The sequence below is a fragment of the Argopecten irradians genome, chromosome 2 (assembly GCF_041381155.1).
Source record: "Argopecten irradians isolate NY chromosome 2, Ai_NY, whole genome shotgun sequence".
Lineage (NCBI taxonomy): Eukaryota > Metazoa > Mollusca > Bivalvia > Pectinida > Pectinidae > Argopecten > Argopecten irradians.
In genome coordinates, this window is record NC_091135.1 from 33884768 (window position 1) to 33906143 (window position 21376).

A 21376-nucleotide genomic window follows, 5' to 3' on the forward strand; every position below is an offset into this window, starting at 1 on the left:
GTATTGTTATTAAGATAGCTTCATTTCCAGTTGATAGAATATCTTCGATGAAAGTAAAATTATAAATTGATAATTCACTTTCCGAAACGTAAACAAAGTCATTAATCACAGATTTTTGGAAGATATATCATATCACAAAATAACCTAGGAAGCATTGTGGCAACAGATTTCCACATACGGTATCATCAGTAGCGCCATATGTAATAACAATATTACAAACAATTGTGGGATAGAAGATCTATTGAGAGATGTCATGGAATTCATTAGAAAACCGAAATCGTATCCAAAGCAGATATATTGCAAATTAGGCCTGCTCGTCCAATATTGCAGTCGTAAAACTATATCACACGACCTTAATGCTCTATATGCGTGTACTAGATGCATCTTCTGATTCTCTTAGTGAGAAAGACACCGTTGCCATAGCGACATCTCGTCTAAATGATAGTGGCATTATCAACATTGATATATATGTGCTTAATAGACTATCCATACATGTAGATAGTTTAACGATTGCATGACAAAATAAATTATACCAGGGTTAATTATAACAGAGTTAATTATACCAGAGTTAATTATAACATAATTTTAATGTCACACAACTGCAGGAGGATTATTTCCATCTGTAAAATGTTAATTAAAGGACACTACTGTATATATAACGCTCTTTGGGATATATTTCTAAAGGCAGACTTCTGTGAGAATCAATGAAATATTGTCTTTATCCTATACACATTATGCAATGTAGGTTAAGAAAGGATTACACATGTGATCTTCTTACTTTCAAATGTAACTCAAATCGCCATACGATGTCAAGTTATTTGATTTTTTTAAAATTAGTCCTAAGAAATGCCTGTCCACATGACAGACCTCTGTTTGATTTTTTTGAGTTGCCTTTCCACATTTTCATTGACATCATTTCATCTTTATGCCTTGTCACAAATGATTACACCATCCACAATGTACGCCGCGGTTACATCGCATGTATTGAAGACTACATGTAATTGTCTAACCCCTGTGAGAAGTTTTACGCCCTATGCAACACAGAGTTGCATTTTGCCTAACAAACACATGATACCCCTTTGAAATATGGGGGAAAAGGGATAAGTAGAATCTTACATGGGTCTGTCTGGTGGACAGAGATATCTCAAATCGACTGGAATATTTCGTCTGGTTAACCCGAGGCTTGCAAAGGGCTGGCGGCCAAAATCTTTCACAACATATACAGTTATCTGCATTACATCAATTGTCAAACCTGATTAGAAAACCATAGATGCTTCCAAATAGATAAAGCCGTAATCCAACATCTCAGAAATCAAGTTAATGACTTCAACCAAAATTCGAAATTATATCGGAACTTTCAAATATGAAAATATAACAAAAAGTAGAAAAAAGTGCTAGAAGATAAGCTTATACAATTCCGTTTGATTTCGAAACAAGAAAGATAACAGTTTTGTATACAAGTTTTAGTGTCATATTGAGCTAGAATAGAAATCCGCGAAGCAGTACTTACTCTCTTGGTCGAACCGCCTCTCAGTGATAAACAGATGGTTCTACAGACGTGATCATTCGAGTAAACATGAGATTTTAGTTATATAATAGGAGAACAAACCGGAAGTTATCGTTCGTGGAACTCTTCAACTACGTATCTAATATGCAAATTAGTTCATTAAAAGTACAATTGGTCGAATTGACGTAGTCGTGATAGAGGTTGTAAATATGACACGCAGACAGCAAAAACAATCGATTTTTAACAATTAATCATTTCATTCATATGAATTTAGTATCAAACTTACAATCACCACTAGTACATGTTTGTCAACATAATGTCCAATATTTAAATAAGATAACATAATTCAAATAAAACAAAACTTAAAAAAAATATGCAATTAATTTTATCTCTCTTTGTCTTTTGAGGTGGAATATGTAATTGAACATTTAAGCGAGAATAAGATTCTTAATAAAGCAATTTCCATAAAGTATATAAACTTTCTTTATCATGAATTTGCTGAAGTGAAAACGAGTTTGAAAGTGCATTGACTTTGTCTTTTTACAAGTTGCTTTCTGACGTCAAAACCACTAATCTATTGCGTACTAAGGCTGAAATTCCGCCAATGTCAAACACACCGGAAGAACTTCTTGATGCTTTTTAACACATTAAGCAAACTGAACAACTTAGCATTCGTCCAAACACCCATTTCTGTCAACACAGTTTTATAAATATACTACATTGTCTACTCATTACAAACAGGAGTGTTCCGCTGAGTTTTCCCCGAAATAACCTGTTGTTGTACTGAACTAAACACCAACAAATAAACAAACAAAAACCGCTGGCATGATCTTTCAATAACAGAAAGACAAGTAGCAGAGTGCATCAGGCATTATGTTAATTACTATCGTGACTTGGGGCACAGGTGTTCGTTTCTAATATAAGTATAAGTATAATACTGGGTCAAGGTCTATAACTCGGCCGGCCATATAACACTACCCAATTTCAGAAAAAGTATGATTATTATCCAACCGTATAGGATATAATAATAGAAATACTCTCAATCGACAGCCAGATAATTTATCTTTAATTTGGTATATGATACAATATATATCATGCCGTATAAATGTCACTAGGTATCCAGAAACATCGGAAAACAGCCAGATTTCAACGGGTCGGACACTGTGGTGTCCTCCGATAAACACGCTAGGGCTCTAATGGGTAGTTCAAAAACCACTGCATGTCAACACTTCAGCTTCATAGGAATTAAAGTTTGGTAAAAAACAAACTTACTTACTTGGTTAATAATCATACTTTTTCTGAAATTGGGTAGTGTTATATGGCCGGCCGAGTTATAGACCTTGACCCAGTATTATACTTATACTTATATTAGAAACGAACACCTGTGCTTGGGGTAAGATTATGTTTGGTGAAATAGTGCAAGAAACTATAAAGTATTTTTGTCTGATTTTGTCTAAACACCAGTAGAAAATTCACCGACCTGTGTCCAGCACATGGCAATTGGCCAAAAGCGGCATACAACATAGATACGCACACGGAAGGTTTGCGTAATAATGACACACAAGGTCAGGTAGCTTCAATCATCCAAACAAAATCAATTGAGAATCGTTTATAGCATATGTCTGAAAGATCTAGAGTATGTGTTGTTGTTTTTTCGAGAAAAAAAATCTTCAAGAACAAAAATTCAAATTATGTGACAGCCGTATATTTTCTTTTTTGGTTTATCTATGACGTAGGTTTTTGTCAAACATACGTTACCGATAATATCTTACGACGTCACTAGATGGAAAATCCATGATATATCATTAACAACAACTTGTGTGATTGATTTGGTTTTATATACTTCTTCACTTTTTCATCCACAGAATAGATTTAAATTACCGTCATACCTCAAACAAACGTGAAAAAATCGATTATTTAGATTAAATCACTGAATGTTTAGTCAAAATTCTTTAAAATGAAACGGTGGACATACGAACTGTACCTGCAGCCGACAATGCAGGATTGTAGAAGGCATCTTATTTCGGGATATCTTAACTGACTTCTATCCTGACAACGTTTCTCCTTTTTTGAAAAATTTGCCTCACCTATCCACAAACCTCAAACCTACGGACAAAGGAAAACAGATGGGCCATAACCGGAATCAGTATTATAACAAATAATTTCAAACCCGAGTTGATATTAGGTTTTAACCTTTCAAGTGTTCGTTCTCAAAAGGATTATCTAGACTAGATAACATTTAATGTCAACGCTACATATACACGAACTGACACAATAGGCTAAATAGTATAATTTCTTTCATACCTACACGTGTAATACTGGCTGGTCTATATAGGGCAATACACTCATGTCGCCTGAGGCTGTATTGCATGGCTACCCATGCAATAAAGCCTCGTGACGTCACGGCGTCAACAAAATCTCTATTTCCTCGGTAAAATTTTAACATTTTTTTCACAAAATTGACTGGTTTTACTATAAAAGATGCAAGCAACGGAATTTGTGTTGAAAATATCACGTAATTTTTCATGTATGGAAATTGACTTCCAGTCGTGGATTTCTTCGAATTTATTTCAAAATGGCGGGATATTATAGTTGTAAAATTGCAGTAAAACGTCGTGGTATGAAAGAAAAATACTCTTTCATAAGTGGATATGAAGGATAGGGATATTCTACCCTCGGGATCACAAAATGTTGCAAAATCCTCGGCAAGCCTCGGGTTTTACTACATTTTGTGACCCTCGGGTAGAATATCCCTATCCTTCATATCCACATATGAAAGAGTCTTATAGTATTAACAAAAACATGTTTTTGAAAACACCGAAATCAGACTCTAAAATTGATTCCATTTCAAGCAAATATTCTCAAATATTGATACACTGCAACTGTGTGCTTTCTGGAAGCAATGCAAATGAATGGATGGACAGATAGGTGCTGATATTCAATTATCGTTTATTATATCTGGTCCTATAGTTTATGCTGTCTGATAAAAGTCAAAATGTAAGGTTATGGAAAAATGTTTTAATTTCCTGTTTAATATCATATTGCGGATGTAGTTAAGAGACAAAACAAAACTTGACATAGACATCCACTCCTCCATCCATTTCAGTAACTCAGATATAACTGCATAATTAAGAATTATCTAATTGAATGACAACTCTCAACAGGATGTTATAATAGAAACGACACAAATCAACACATATTTAGAAGAAAAAAAATCATAATCGCCATCGTACCTATCGTCATTGATTCGTCTCAAAGGCTCGAAATATAAAGTAAGGATACATCAGAAAGAACACGCTATATCCGCCACGACGTATTTTGGTATCTAAATATAGATCCCATCAAGAGGGCGTCTAATGAAGTAAAGACGACATGGTTGACGCAATGAAATCCAGAAAGCACTTTTGGACAATATAGCGCTGCTTGTGGGAATTTAATGAAGCTTTATGGTGAAGAGAAAATTAGGTTTTGATTGATGTAAATTAGTTTTGGCAATTATGTGGTTATCATTAATATTGCAATACTAAAAGAATTTCGTGGGGTTTTTTTCCTTTTTTTTTTTACTTATAACATTGATTTTTTCTGGTTGTTGAGAAGAATAATTTCAAAATCTGCAAAAAATTGAATAGCCAATGGCTTTCTGATACGGAAATTTTTGAATATCATACTTATACTTACAAATAGTTATCAATATAATAACGCACACGTTATCGAACCAAGTGGAATTGATAAAAATACATTTTGTATTATTCTTAATAGAATAGGATAATTGATAACAATGCCACATGTAGATACTTTTAACACATTGTATCATATAGGAAAACGAAATCAACAAAAATAAGTATTGCTATGTCAATTTCAGTGTAACGTGATACAAAAAATATTAGCATATTTATTGCAACATAAATCCAGATGTTACGTCATAATTTGGTTCAATATTACATATTTGTAGATTTATGTAATAACGTATGCAATGCAGTATATATAACTATACAGGTGATTCTATTTGATTCTGATTGAGATCGGCTGGCGCAGATGACATCCTACAATTACATGTCATCTTTTGTCCATCCATAATTCTACTTGTAAAAACAGAAATATATTGCATTGTAGTATAAATATCGTTGCTATTGTTGTGGTTTTAAAGGAGCTACGAGACCAGCTGGTTTCATTCGTACAGGCGATAATAGATAACGCTTACATAGACTGCTGTTCTCACCCAGCGTGGGAGGGCGATGTACAATTACTGTTGGGGAAGCTTGTCTCCCAGGTGGTACATATCACTCCACGACTTCTGTGCACTCCTTCAAAAGCGTGTGGAGACACATAAGGGACTAGATATATGTCGTCATAATAATTTTTGTATTGCACAATGAACATTCAAGGCAGGTTATGTCAATGGGAGTGTTTGGTTCGTTAAGTGTGGTTCGGTTAAAAATAGTCCCCTATTATAACAATGACCCATGCAGAAGCTATCGGTATTTAAGGCATATAAGGTTTTGGTCGTAAAGGTAGTCATAACATACGAGTAAAAATTAACGACCTATTTTAATTTGCGACTGCTAAACTTTGGTATTGCCTTTTAGCGGAGTACTGGAGATCAAACACCATTTTGGATCATCAGTATTAAATGGTTATTAAACAAATGTAACCTTTTATTAGTTATTTTTTTCTATAACGTCATCCAATGTGTATTGGTATATGACAGTTCATTCTCAGTCTGCCATACCTAAATATTTGTTTCAGTGTATGTTCAGTGATGCATACATGATGGTGTTTATGGCATCCTTACACACGTGTTTACAAAGAAGTGTAGAGAGATATATTTCTCTTTGTCAGGTCATTTATATAAATACACTCGTAGGCATACAAAAACTACCCAACAGGAAATATTTCAATTGGGGTTATGTATCGCTCTGACTGTCCGTCATCGTACTAAAGGTAACCGCTTATGACACTGAGGAAAATCGTGATAATTATTACCTATACATGTGTTGATTGCTTTTTCTTACCTATTTGAAATACAGTCAAACCTCGAAGTTCAAGGGACCGCCAGAAAAACTTCGAAACATCGAGACTTCGATTTATTCGTGGTTGAAATAAGACCGATGTCTACATGTGTTTCCGAAAAGTAAAGCAACATTAAGTTGCGACGTATTATACAATTCAGCTATTTTGATTATATTTCGAAGTACAGAAACACTAACATGTCAGTTTGGTTTGTTTTTGTTTTAGTCCATTAACAGCCACATGTAAGGACATGCCAGGTTGTGTGGGAAAGCCGGAGTACCGAGAAAACACGGCACATGTCGAAGCATCCAAAAAGATAAAGCACATGTCAGAAAAAGATAAAGGATAGTTAAATGTATTTCATATCTTTTTCTCGTTTCTTTAACTTGCAACATACCATCAAACCTTTTTCTTACAGACATTTAACAGTACACAATGTCCATGCTATTTATATCAATAAAGATTACAAGAAGTATATATGCAATACGATCAATGAACAAAGTGTGTGTATCTTTTACATCTATATTATACTAATCTTTCACAACAAAACTCATTCACATCCAATTAACCTCATTATTACACCGCTACCATCCCCTCCCACTATTTTTTGGTTCGCCACAATAAGGTCTCGTCTTCTTAACCTAGCCGCTTTCCTCGTTTCTTTTCATACTATCATCCCCAGCGGCTTTATGTACCATTGCGCCACATGACATCACAGCATATTGCTCTTCCCTCCCATTGATCAAACATTACTCCTCCTCCAACACTTTAACCCGCGTATCAGAGCTTATAGAACAACACAGAAATAACGCTAATTAATGTTTATCTATGGAAGATATACTTGACCGCACCCCAATTACCTGCCTATAAATACATCCCTATGATGTTTATATATACATACAAACAAATACTCACACACTGTGTTGTGGCACAGAGAACTTAAAAACGAGCGTTGTATGTACGATATTAACTGATCATTTATGCTTCCGTTTATATGATTAGTTATTCATAAAAGTAAAATAGGAGCCAAGAACTACTAACCATAACTCTAAAGAGGTTTTCTCCAAATGTCTTACCCATTACATCATCGTATTTAACACCTATTTTCCAGTAAAGCGGATACATTCTTTTTTAGCTGTCGTCAGGCTGTAAATTAACTTTAGGTGTAAAAGTTTAACCAAACAACATTTCTTTTACAAGAACCAATAACAGTACACGACATGCACATCTAAACAACAATATTTGATAACAGATTTTCTTACAATGACGTGAAGATGTACCTCAAACCAGTAAAAATGGAATGTCGCTTGACGAATACTAGTTATTATTACATTGTAAAGTAATTGTAACGAATCTATAATAATTTAGGGATCGCCATTTAGAAAAGTAACACTTCCGCTACAAGCTTTCCAAATTTCATATGAATATTTTCATTTTCTTCATGATATGAAGGTTTGAATCTCGCCTAGAAACTAAGTAAGCTACGTTATCCTTACCATAGCTCTACTATCGACAGTTAAAACTACATTTAGGAGATTATTATAGCGGTAAGACAGCATATTCACATATCTACAAACAAAATATTACATTTAGTGGGTTGAACTTGCAAATATTGATACAATCTGGAAGCCAAATTAAATATTAAAATAGTTTTTAAGACCGAAATCTACGTTACGCTTGCTACTGCAGTATGAAGGGTAATGCGATTAATCAATGAATAGTGCTTAAAAAGTTCACCTATGGGTAATATAATACATACATATATACATTTCTATCTGTCCTTTTTCCTCGGTGTAAAACATGCCGTAATAGTGAAAATGGTAATTTACGTTATGAAAGCTACGTTACGGTAATCTACGTTCTAGAGCAGTATTCCAATGCGATCTGTGGTATTGAAGCACATTCTGGAAATTCACCCCCCCCCCCCCCCCCTTAAATCCCTAAATATCTACCGTGTTTGGTTTTACCCATTAGAATGCTAAATTGTACTTCCTCATTGGCAACGTGGTAAAAGTTGAAGGGTACAAATATTCAAAACAACAACGATTGTGGACCAATCTCACGAGACAGCATTGGCCTGACATGTATTACATATTTCATCAACAATAGAATGTTTTAATGTATATCACAGAGAAATGTCACTGAACTTGTCCAAGACCATGCTGAATTTATGATACATATGTTATGACCATCTTGAAGGCTAATTAATATTCGATCTGATGGTGCGGTTTTCGTTCTGTTTATTATGTACATATTTAGTTCACAAGAAGACTTTTGTGATCAATGATTAATATTTCAAGATTATTACATACATTTTTTTTATTTATCATGCTCTGTGTGACGTCCTCGTTGAGGTTCTCTTGACTCTTACCTAAGAAATAGCGGTAACGTAGCTTACATCAATTTATGAAACTGCGTATTATCTCCTCATGACTTTTGCATAAATCAACATTAATCGTGAACTTTATCACATTCCAAGGCCACGAATAAGTACAAGTTCAGATAGCAGCGAATAGTTTTACATTTGAAATAGAATAATGACATGTAACTGACTTAATGATGGTAACGTATCTTACTGAAAATATTTGAAATGTTGTTTCACCCATGTCGTAATGTATTGCACTATTTCACAACAAAAAGATATTATGAAGTATTTTTTTTTGGATAATAGGATCTGTTGTTTGAAATAAAATAATAAATGTCTTGTTTTATAGTAGCAAAACACACGATTTCAATTTAATGTTTACGGTAACGAAGCTTGCACTAACTGTGGAAATTATATTATATATTCTTTTATAAACCAAATAAGAATTTGGTAATGTTCTATTGTCTATGAATAAGTCCAGGTAAAACTGTTGTTATAGATTAATTTACATTATAATGACAGATACGACGCCTTAATGTTATGGTAACGTAGAATAAAGAATTTAGTAACGTAAATTACACGAGTTTTAAATCTTTATTTGCAGAGTTCCAATGACGAAAGCTGAAAAACAGAAGGAGTAAAGGGAACGTAAAAAGCTTATCGAAGGTGTTAAGTTATGTGTACTGATAATAAATCACAGATCTCACTTAAATGTTTAAAAACGTCAAAGGGACGATTCAGTGTAATCTCTACGTTACTGCAATTAATACCCATGGTGAAGACAATACAATTATGAAAAGTGAGTGAGTGATAAAATTTCACATTTTGTTTTAGTAGTATTTTTATTATCTATAATCTCTGTGTCACCATGCTTCTTAATTTTTTGTTTAAAACAATAATAACTATGTTGTTTTCAGATTGAATTGACTCGAATAATGATATGATACATTCACTGTACATGATTTGCTTTGAAAGAACGCACATGATATATATATGTGACGATTTATATTTTAAATTCCGTCCATTAATATTGAAGTTTCAAATAAAAGGCAAAAATACACTGATTGAATTCTGTATTTGATGTTGTAACGTAAATTACAGCTGTGTTTCTTGTAATCTTTCTTTCTGTGTATGTCAAAATTTATCTAATGAAGTCTGAGTCGTTGAAAATTGGCAGAAAGGACCCAGGACCTTTACAAATGACGTAAACTAACAAATTGACGGCTTTCTTCTTTATTTGATCTAGTATGGATGTTGCCGTCGTTGTAACGCAAATTACCGCTGTGTTTTTATAATCTTTCTTTCCGTGTGGGTTGAAATTTACCTTATGAGTCTGAGTCGTGAAAATTGGCAGAAAGGTACCCGAGACCATCACAAATGACGTAAACTAATAATTAACGGCTTTCGAAAAGTTTTAATTTTTAATATTCCGATTTCAATGTGGTCGATTTACTGGAGAATATGTATTAAGGTCAATGCGGAAAGCAATTTACCATGCAAATACTAATTAAGCAACTCTAACATCATCAGCTTCTTAAAGTCAGTGAAAGGTACATGTATCATCTATTAGATAACACTATTTGTGCTGTAATCCCATTCAGTGTCATCCTCAATAATCCAGGGGTTACTATAACTGACATTATATCAACCCCTGCTGGACTATTTCATAGTAAAACTGGGGGCAACATATAACAGAACAGGTTATTTATTTCTGTACATCAGAAGAATCGTATAACGATACACTGTGGTTAACTGTGGCTTCGAAGTTTGGGCGTCGCTCTTTCTGTAGTCTTCAAAAGAAATCTTTGCAGGCCTGTGATTGGTTCACATTGTTTCTTCTGAGCTGCCTTCAGTTTTAAAGTAAGATAGTCCAGAGATGGATATGACGTCAGTTATAGTAACCCCTGGAGTATCGAGGATGATTGAGTGTTGATCCAGTAAAAATGTGCAAACAACATGTCTGTACTCTCAGAAGCTGCTGTAGACACAGCTATAGTAATGTTGTATGCCTCTCTGTACAGTTGTTAGTTATAATGACGGATACTGGTTTACATCTCAGAGTAATGAGTATTTGTTTACTCTGGCCATACAGAATACCCTCTTAATTAGAAACTTTGCAACGTGATTAGTGACGTGTGAATGACATTGGTTGTTTCGTCTTCCAACTACTGTAGCTTAAATCATATGAATGGTGATACTAGGGGAATGATGACTGTTTACCGTCTCTAATACACTAAAAGTGATCCCCTAAATATCAAATCATACAATGGTCAAATTATATTGATTCTTGGTGATCCAATATGTGTAACCACCATTGTGGTCACAATATCCAGGAAGATGAATACCAATACCTTGAAAAAGTCTCTTTTACACTTTATTAGGCACATGTTGCCATTGATTTATGAATAATCAAATAAAATGTCAACGAACTATCTGAAAACTATATCAACATTTATGTGCGTTAGTCTACATTAAACAATAAGGGAATCCATTTTTGTTGTGAGGGGAAAGTGGTAGGTAACGAAGAAGTAGATAACTGTTGACTGCGTTGTTGCAATGATTGCGGCATTAGATTTCACGTTTGAAAATCTGGTCACATGTAGCATATTAGACCGTTATGTAGTAAACCGTAGTGTAAGGTACGGCTAACTACGGCGAACTGTTGCTAACTGAGGTACTACGGCCTACTACGGTATAGCGTATAAATGTGTATATGGTCAAAGTACGGTCTACTGCGACCTACTACGGTCTACTACGGCATACCGTAGGGTCCACTATACGCTTAAAGCTAGGTTTGCACTATGTTCCCGGCGGCCACGGCAGCCCCGTTTCAGACTACCGTGGACATTCAAGCATTGAACGTCTTTCAGTTGGCTTTCATAGCCAATATGAATGCAAACTGGACAGAGGCAAATTCCATGAAGCGCTACCTTGAATTTGCCTCTGTCCAATTTGCATCCAATTGGCTATGAATGACAACTGAAAGACGTTCAATGCTTATATTTACATTTGGTTACAATTTTATGACGAAATCCCAATAAATTTTGCATCTATAATGAATTAATCATTCGTTATCGTCATGGATGGAACAGCCATTTGAACAGCCGTCTTCCGTGATCACTGGCATGACAATTGTGACGTCACAATGATAATTACGTCATGATAAGCGCTTGAAGTTCATTGTCTATATGACTGCCAACTGCGCTCGGTAAGGTTACATAGTGGGACTGCATTGAAAATGTAAATATAACTTGGTGACCGCAAGACAACGTGAGACAACGCAGAAGGACGTGATAGACAAACGTGAGCGGTCGTGATTACCGTGGATGCCGTGCCAGATTTTTAAACTGTCAAAAAATGGTCACGGTACAGATGGTGAACGCTACAGGACGTAATATAGCGGTAAATGACATGTGCTAATGTTCTTGCGTTCAGTTTGCCATATTTGTGTTTACTTTCAGAAGGGGTGTAAAATAATTTTCTTCCATGGAAATTTGGTTCAGTACTCCCATATTCACCATTGGAATAAAGACTTTATGATAACACTTCCATACTGTTACTTTATTTGATTCTAATTTTTCAAATGAAGACACTAGTACAATAGTACACATTCTCATTGTTTTTCAAACAACGGTTTTTTACACGTAAGGTTGGGAAATGTTTGAGCACTGTCATTTGTGTTTAAATCAGACAATCCCACTTGTAAATTGATTCTCCAATACTCACTTTTGAGTAAGGAGTCAGAAGCTATTAGTTAAACAAATAATTATGTAAATGAAGGAAGCAAATGGTTCATAGAGTACATGTAGAGGATGTTTTTGACATGTAAAACACTCAAATGTCTTACATGTCGCCATCTGTTTCATGATGTCCTCAAGTCACAGCTGGAGTAAGGGTTGATCCCAAACAAAAACACCACGTACATGGATAAATTAAGCAGGTGATAATTCGTCATAGAACCATCCCTTCTATCGCCATCAATATCATACCTTATTTTCATATCATATCGACAGGATTTCTATACAAACAATGACGCGAGAATATAATTGTAATGTAAGGTTTGTTTGTATTGACCGACTGTATTGTCTGATCTACCCATCGAAACATTACGCTAGGTCCTAATCCACATTCTCCGCTGACAGAGCATAAACGATACGTATCATTTTAACAACAATCTTACAGTAAGTGTTGCAAGCATTAAACGTCTCCTACATTTTCTAATATATGGCAAGTTATTATTACTTAATTATAATATCAGTGTATGGATTTTGAGCAAACTCTGTTGATGTGTTCTCAAGTTATCGTCCGAAAACCATTTTTAGTAACAGCGACATTTGTGCGTAGTTAACCTTTTGACACCAAATTCAATCCCAAGCTTTATTTCTCATATGTTATCATTGTATGAAGTTTGAACAAATTCCGTTGTTGTGGCCTCATGTTATCGTCCGGAAACTTGTGAAACAATCTATTTTTAGTGAAAGTGACCTTTGTAGTTGTCCTTTTGACCCCAAATTCAATCCCAAGATATGTTACCATTGTGTGAAATTTGAACTGTCAAGCTATCATCCAGAAATCAAAATTTGTGAAACAATCTATTTTAGTAATTGTGACCTTTTAACCCCAAATTCAATCCTAAGCTGTATTTCCTTTATGCTACCATCAAGTGAAGTTTGATTAAAATCCATCAATTCGTTCTCAAGTTATCATCTGGTATGGAAACCAAATCCGGACGGACGGACAGACCGGACGGACGGACGGACGGACGGACGAACGGACGACGGACGGACGGACGGGAACAAACACTTAAGTCCCCTACGATTTCACCGGCAGGGGACTAATAACTGATGTTTAACCGCGTAAATATATAAAATAAGAAGCTATTTTTTCAATGTCGGTAAATAACTTTTGTAACTGAAGAAAAATACTCATTCATTTGCTTCTGTTTTTGATAGAAGAAAATACCATTCGTCGGCGGTGTATCATCTTTAGATAAATTCAAGTGTCATATCACATAGACCAAACTGTCATCCGTGTCTTTTACATATGTATTTCACAATGGATTCGCAATGTAGCCGATGTTCCGATGTTTCTACATCAATTAAAGTATAACTTTCTAAACCGCGGATGTCAACTGGACCAGTCTATTTATTTGGTTTATTCAGGAACCTGGTTAATAAAGGGCAGAAACTTTTCAAGGTTTGCTGCGATGACGTGGATTTATGTTGTTGGTGACCAAACTGAGATTCGAACCAGTGACCTCCGATCACTAGCCGAGTGCACAACAGCTGAACCACCTGTCCACCAATGATCGACCCAGTTCAATCCCGCCTCACTCCTCCCTCCGTTTTTGCTATAGCCACAACAATGACTTTGGTAACCATGGTTATTTGATATTAACCCTGTACTTCTGTTTCCATAGTTTTACATTATGTTTTGCCTCTTGTCTTCAGTTATATGATTAAATTGGAAAAAAAGTTCTTATATAGCAAAAACGTGACTGGTTCTAATTATCAATCTAGTCGACGGTTTATTATTACAGCAGTAATAAATCTTTGTCGAGATCATAAGGACACCAAAATGACAAATGTTTATTATCATGTACAGTATTCAATAGAAAATCTTGAATTTTGTCTTTACATTGATCTTCAATCCTAATCTCTATTAAGATTGCAATACACAATTTGTTCAAGTAACTTAGTAACAAGTAATTTAACTCCAAGTGTGAAGGTGGTTTGGTGGGCAGTAATCATCTTTCCATACCTGACAGTTAAGTGTCGTATACCGATACAACTAAAAGTGATGACTACATTATTTTCTTTATCCCAAATTAACTACTACTTCCATAGTGTCTGGAACAAGTACGACTGCATGTTCAATTTGTTTGTAGACCGTTATCGCTAGACATCATCAAGGCAATATTCTATTGTCTGTGTATCGTCTACATCACAGGGGCAAGGAACACGTGTAAAACGTGAAAGGGGTATGTGTTACACGACGGCATGTGATTACAAATAGCCGACATGCATACACACGTGCAAAACACACTGAGAATATGTTTCCTGTTGAGACATGCGTTGTAACAGCAACCAGGCCAACATGTACAACACAAACTGAGTTAGGAATAGTTACATGGCATCAGTTACCTATATTTATTGTCATTTCTAAATTTCCGATGCAGTAAAATGTTAATTGAAAAATAACATATTTATGGTATTAAATTATATTTGTATTCAAAATCCCGGTATGGTTACGAAATATATAAACACGGTTTCTCTCTTGTTTCCTTGATAACAAGCTCAAGTAGTCAGTATATAATGTAATGAAAATCGACTTATATTGTATTTACCTATCTCTAATTTTTATCAACAAATATATGACTGAAGTAACTTTTGAACGTGAAAACAAAATATTGTATTCTATAACACTTTTCAATTGATTATGAGTTTGAAATAAGCTTAAATAATGCACAATGTATATTAATGGTTCGTTTCATTCAGCACTTGCATTTGATGAGACACACGTTATTGCAATACAAAGTAGAACACTTTACTTCTGTTATCCGAGATTTCAAATTATATTGTAGCATACCACCGTAGATTGTATACCTGCTAAAATTGAAGTATTACATATCAATTGCATATACAGTTAAGTATCTTTCAAGTCAAGTAAATATTCTGACTATTGCTTGGCATTTTCATTTTTTAGGACTTGGGAAATGAAATGTACCGTTTCTTATCTTGTGTTGGGTCCAAATGATAGAAAAAGGTAAGCTATTTCGATAAATACACTGCCCTTATTTTGAAATTGTTCTTCCATCGCGGTATGTGTCAAAGGTTCGTTATTACAGACGGATAATGTCGAGAGAAAAATACGGATTCCATTCCATGATACAATAAAACGGAAAAGAAATAATTTAACGGATAAACACAATTAAGTGGTTTCGATGAATGGATGACTGCCCGTAAACCAATCTGAGATACTATTTTAATCAATGTGTTTATTTAAAATGTATTGCAATGTAGAAAGACCTAGAAGGTTTTTTTTTTTTAAATCAGAGCAAACCAATGTCGATTGGATTGAAACGGAAATTAGATTAACGTATTAAGCGTATTTCATCATTTAATCGTCAATCTCGAGATTAGTAATAAAAAACCATGTAACCAAATATATTGAAAAGGGTTTTTTACGTGCATCCAGGCGCTGTTGTTTGAAAACGACAATGCATTCCAACAAAGATATCCTTATAAAATTTCATTGAACAATTTAATGTGAGCGTTTTATATACTGAAAACCAATTTTCTTTCGCATACGTTCAGCGAATTTCGCGGTCACACTAAAGTCGCAAGAGTTCATCTCCACGAAAACACACATATATATATATCACTTATATTGATAAATTTCTTAATCTAATTTATAAATCTGCGAACCTTAATCCTTGCAACTTTATTTTCAATAAAAAAAAGAACAACATTCAGTAGCTCCGAGAAAAAGTTTGTTTCAACAGATGCATTAGGATTTCCTTTATTCGGTTTTAAATCCATTTTAACGAGGCAGGAGTTTGGTGGATATTTCGTTTGTGTGGAAATGTCCACGAACACATGTTTATTGTGTAATTAAGATTGTACCAAAATTACATCACACGGCCGATAAGATGATTGAATTTGTCATTTCCATAACTTGCATAACCCCGTCATCACCTGTCAAGATGAATTATTCTAATACTATAAATTTGTAGCAGATTCGACGTAGATTGAAGATTTTTCAAATTAACAATATACATGTACTCTGGCCGTGTGGGATAACCGTTTAGAATATCATACATTTTAGAATAGCAATAGCGGAACCATATCCTTTTAGAACTTGAGTAGTCATCACTTAAACAAAAAAGTATTTCAAAAATATTGTCTTTTTCAAATGACTGTTCTTATGAAATCAATTTATAAAAAACATTTTTAGTTTTCAACAAATCACTATATCTCCTTAATCAATTTATTTTGCAGCAACGAATAACGAAACAAAAATCTCCAAACGACATTAGAAAAGACATAACAAACTAATCATGTTGTATATGAACTATTTTTACATGAAAACTTTTCATTTTTTATTCTTTTTGAGATTTTTGTATTTTCTTGATTTAAATTTCTCGACGATATTATCAATAACTTTTCATCTCATTCTAAATAGTGAATATCAAAACAATAAAAAAGATTAACTTAGATCTGAGACTTCACCTTTTATACAGTTGGACTGGTGGGACGGTAGGTAAAAGTTATTATTTCATGTACAAATCCTGACGGACCGGCAGAATTTGATACAGGCCTATGAAGGCTTTGTCAAATCTCGCCTGAAAAATATAAAACAATAATAAGATCTGTCATTACTTCATGAACGAACTATGTAGTCGAACCAGTTAAACCGTACTCACATTATTGCAGGTTCAACAGGTGCTTTGTAAGGACTAACAGCTCATCATAATGTCGGTCTACATGCATACTACTATCGTGTTGTCTGTCCGCAATGTCTACGTATGACAGGAGAACAACATTGATTGGCTACGTACATCTAAAGACCTGTTTCTTTGCCAACTGATTCAGTATCCTGTGTCCATTATTATCTCCATGTATCCATTGTGAGTGATACATGTATCTATACTAAAGCATGAGTTAGACAAGATCATACTTCTTTCTCTTAGGAAGCGAGGGTATACACGAAAAATTTTGGACGCGAGAACCAGTACCACAAGGCCTAGAAGACCCTATCTAAAAACCAAATTATTTTCGCGATACAGATTTTCGTGTAATTTCGCCAGAGAGCATGAAGGCGTATTAAAATGTTTCGCAAAACAAATGTAGGAAACGTATATATTATTGCACGATTGTCAGGTAGAACATTTGATTGTCAGGTAGAGCATTTGATTGTCAAGTAGAGCATTTGATTGTCAGGTAGAACATTTGATTGTCAGGTAGAACATTTGATTGTCAGGTAGAACATTTGATTGTCAGGTAGAACATTTGATTGTCAGGTAGAACATTTGATTGTCAGGTATAGAACATTTGATTGTCAGGTAGAACATTTGATTGTCAGGTAGAACATTTGATTGTCAGGTAGAACATTTGATTGTCAGGTAGAACATTTGATTGTCAGGGGTAGAACATTTGATTGTCAGGTAGAACATTTGATTGTCGGGGGTAGAACATTTGATTGTCAGGTAGAGTATTTGATTGTCAGGTAGAACATTTGATTGTCAGGTATAGAACATTTGATTGTCAGTAGATTTGTCAGGTAGAACATTTGATTGTCAGGTAGAACATTTGATTGTCAGGTAGAACATTTGATTGTCGGGGGTAGCGCATTTGATTGTCAGGTCAGGTAGAGTATTTGATTGTCCAGTACATATAGAACATTTGAGATTGTCCGGTAAGGCATTTGATTGTCAGGTAGAGCATTTGATTGTCAGGTAGAACATTTGATTGTCAGGTAGAACATTTGATTCAGGTAGAACATTTGATTGTCAGGTAGAACATTTGATTGTCAGGTAGAACATTTGATTGTCAGATAGAACATTTGATTGTCAGGTAGATCATTTGATTGTAAGGTAGAGCATTTGATTGTCGGGTAGAACATGTAATTATCAGGTAGAACATTTTATTGTTACGTAGATCATTTGATTGTCAGGTAAAACATTTGATTGTCAGGTAGAACATGTGATTGTCAGATAGAACCTTTAATTGTCAGATAGAACATTTGATTGTCAGGTAGAGCATTTGATTGTCAGGAAGAACATGTAATTATCAGGTAGAACATTTGATTGTCGGGGTTAGAACATTTGATTGTCAGGTAGAACATTTAATTGTCAGATAGAACATTTGATTGTCAGGTAGAACATTCGATTGTAAGGTAGAGCATTTGATTGTCGGGTAGAACATGTAATTATCAGGTAGAACATTTTATTGTTACGTAGATCATTTGATTGTCAGGTAGTACATTTGATTGTCAGGTAAGGCATTTGATTTTCAGGTAGAACATTTGATTGTCGTGGGTAGAACATTTGATTGTCAGCTAGAACATTTGATTGTCAGCCAGAACATTTGATTGTCAGGTAGAACATTTGATTGTCGGGGGTAGAACATTTGATTGTCAGGTAGAACATTCGATTGTCAAGTAGAAAATGTAATTATCAGGTAGAACTTTTTATTGTTACGTAGATCATTTGATTGTCAGGTAAAACATTTGATTGTCAGGTAGAACATGTGATTGTCAGGTAGAACCTTTAATTGTCAGATAGAACATTTGATTGTCAGGTAGAACATGTATTATCAGGTAGAACATTTTATTGTTACGTTGATCATTTGATTGTCAGGTAAAACATTTGATTGTCAGGTAGAACATGTGATTGTCAGGTAGAACCTTTAATTGTCAGGTAGAACATTTGATTGTCATGTAGAACATTTGATTGTTAGGTAGAACACTTGATTGTTAGGTAGAACATTTGATTGTCAGGTAAAGCATTTAAATGTGAATTTATATATTCGTGAATGTGTTGTAAATAACGCGATGACACGAAATGTTGTTTTATAGTGGTTAAAATATATCATCTACTGTGTTCATCATTTTCTTAATTCAGCTAATTACAAGTTATCATTAATTTCTATTGTTTTGTAGAACGTGTACCTAAGGTAATGTAATATTGTATGTTTTGGTTTTGGATAAAAAATTTCAGAGCAGTAATTATACATTAAAAGCCACATTTACCGTTTTCTTATTCTTTTCAAAAGAGTATTTTCCCTTTCGTTTATGTCATTTCCTCATATACTGTTTTCAATCTGCAATGCTTAATCTATACATGTACGTGAAATGGACACAGCATACTTAGCTGTTTGTTACGATATAGCTGTACTCTTTTAGACTAAAAGATAAGGTTTACAGATTATGGACATTCACTGTTTTTTTATCGTTTTCTTATATATATTACAACTAATTCAAATGTTTTTCATTTTAGGCGCATTCATTTTGTTGCGCTGTTTTGTTATATAGTGGTATAAGGGTAGCATACATATAGATATAATAAGCATTATATATTTACCAGTTAACTAATGCGAACGCAGCTCAAACAGATTAGTTTCGCTTAAATCACGAAATTGGCATTACCGCTCCAAGACAGCAAGAACATTTTGTTCGGGTTTTCACGAAATCTAAAGCAGTCTCTCTTGATAACGATTTCGGTGTATTTCCCTGAACATCATTCATAATAGATGAAGATTTCGGTGTTTGTGTGATGGAAGTACACGTAATGACATACCGGGATGATGGGTTTACCAGCCAAGAGATAGGGGGTGGGTGTATGTTTACATCACACGGGGGTTCACCAGATACACTCTCCGTTACATCACCAAGCTCACCAGTCTGAAAGTCTGCTGATACTCACAGCTGGGGATCGAAATTGACGGCAGAAAATGACATATGTTGTCAGTGTCATTTTGACATATGCTACATATTTCTGCATATCAAATATTTTATAGTTTGTGCATTAATACTAACACCTGCATGTTAAGGAAATGGATCCATCAACTAGATATTTATTAGCATTTTTTTTAATGATACAGTTATGAAAATGCATATTTTCATAACTCTTCCGTTATGCTTGTATTAATATTATTATATTAGGAACGAATTCATAATGCATACCACACCTCGATACAAATTAAAAAAAGATTAGTATTGTCATATTTCGGCGGAAAGTGAAAACTAAATGATGATTTCCCTAGATACGTCTTAAACTATTTACTCACCTGTTCAATGCTTTTCAATCGGCCGCATAGTCACAGTATACGTGTCCCGTCCAAGAGAAATGAACACACAATCCCGGATCCCAGATCCGCAGCCATTTCTATATCTTAGAATGTTACGCAATGATATCGTGCATCCCGGAAGATGCACCATAACGTTCTAAATCCGGACATGGTTGTTTTTGATGTCATTAAAAACATGAGATGGCATGACACCTCGGCGTGGTATTAAAATCTTCAAAGCTTCTCTCTAAAAAGCTCTGTTTTTCAGATATGTGACTTGTAGGTTGGTCTCTGGTAAGTTTAGAATACACGATAGCGCGCGTGGTTCTCGAGCATGGAGGTACGGTGTGGGGGTAAATTGGTTGCGATGAGGGCTCATTTGTACAATGCATTACTGTCAACATCGCTTTAGAGTCGCTATAGCAGAAACGATACCGTAAATACTTATCTGAGCCACCCTCTAGTGTTAGAGTTACTGGTGTATTATAGTCTCTCTCTCTCTCTCTCTTTATCCTGCATTTGTTTCCTTATAATATCATCCAACAGTCTCCATTGACAGCGATTATTATTAAAATAGAAAATACTTTATCAAAGTCTTGATATTATTAACTAATTTGACATAAATGTTCAAAAAATTTCTTAATTAAAGAAGCGCTATATCCTTCATTATTTATATCTTTTAACCACAAATTATTCAGTAGTTAT

The 21376-nt window shown here is 34.6% G+C and overlaps 1 protein-coding gene across 3 annotated transcripts in view; it reads right to left on the reverse strand.

Moving 5' to 3' along the window:
- LOC138315237 (small conductance calcium-activated potassium channel protein 2-like) overlaps window positions 1–21376 on the reverse strand; it is a 73066-nt gene that overhangs the window by 42737 nt on the left and 8953 nt on the right. The window contains exon 1 of one of the 3 annotated variants that reach the window (XM_069256098.1): window positions 20672–21011. The exons of 1 other annotated variant lie outside the window; for it this stretch is intronic. The gene's annotated coding sequence lies outside the window, so the exon portion shown is untranslated. Of the gene's footprint in view, window positions 1–1510; window positions 1550–20671; window positions 21012–21376 lie in introns of those variants that run through there. One more of the 3 variants, XM_069256100.1, reaches the window with a different exon arrangement.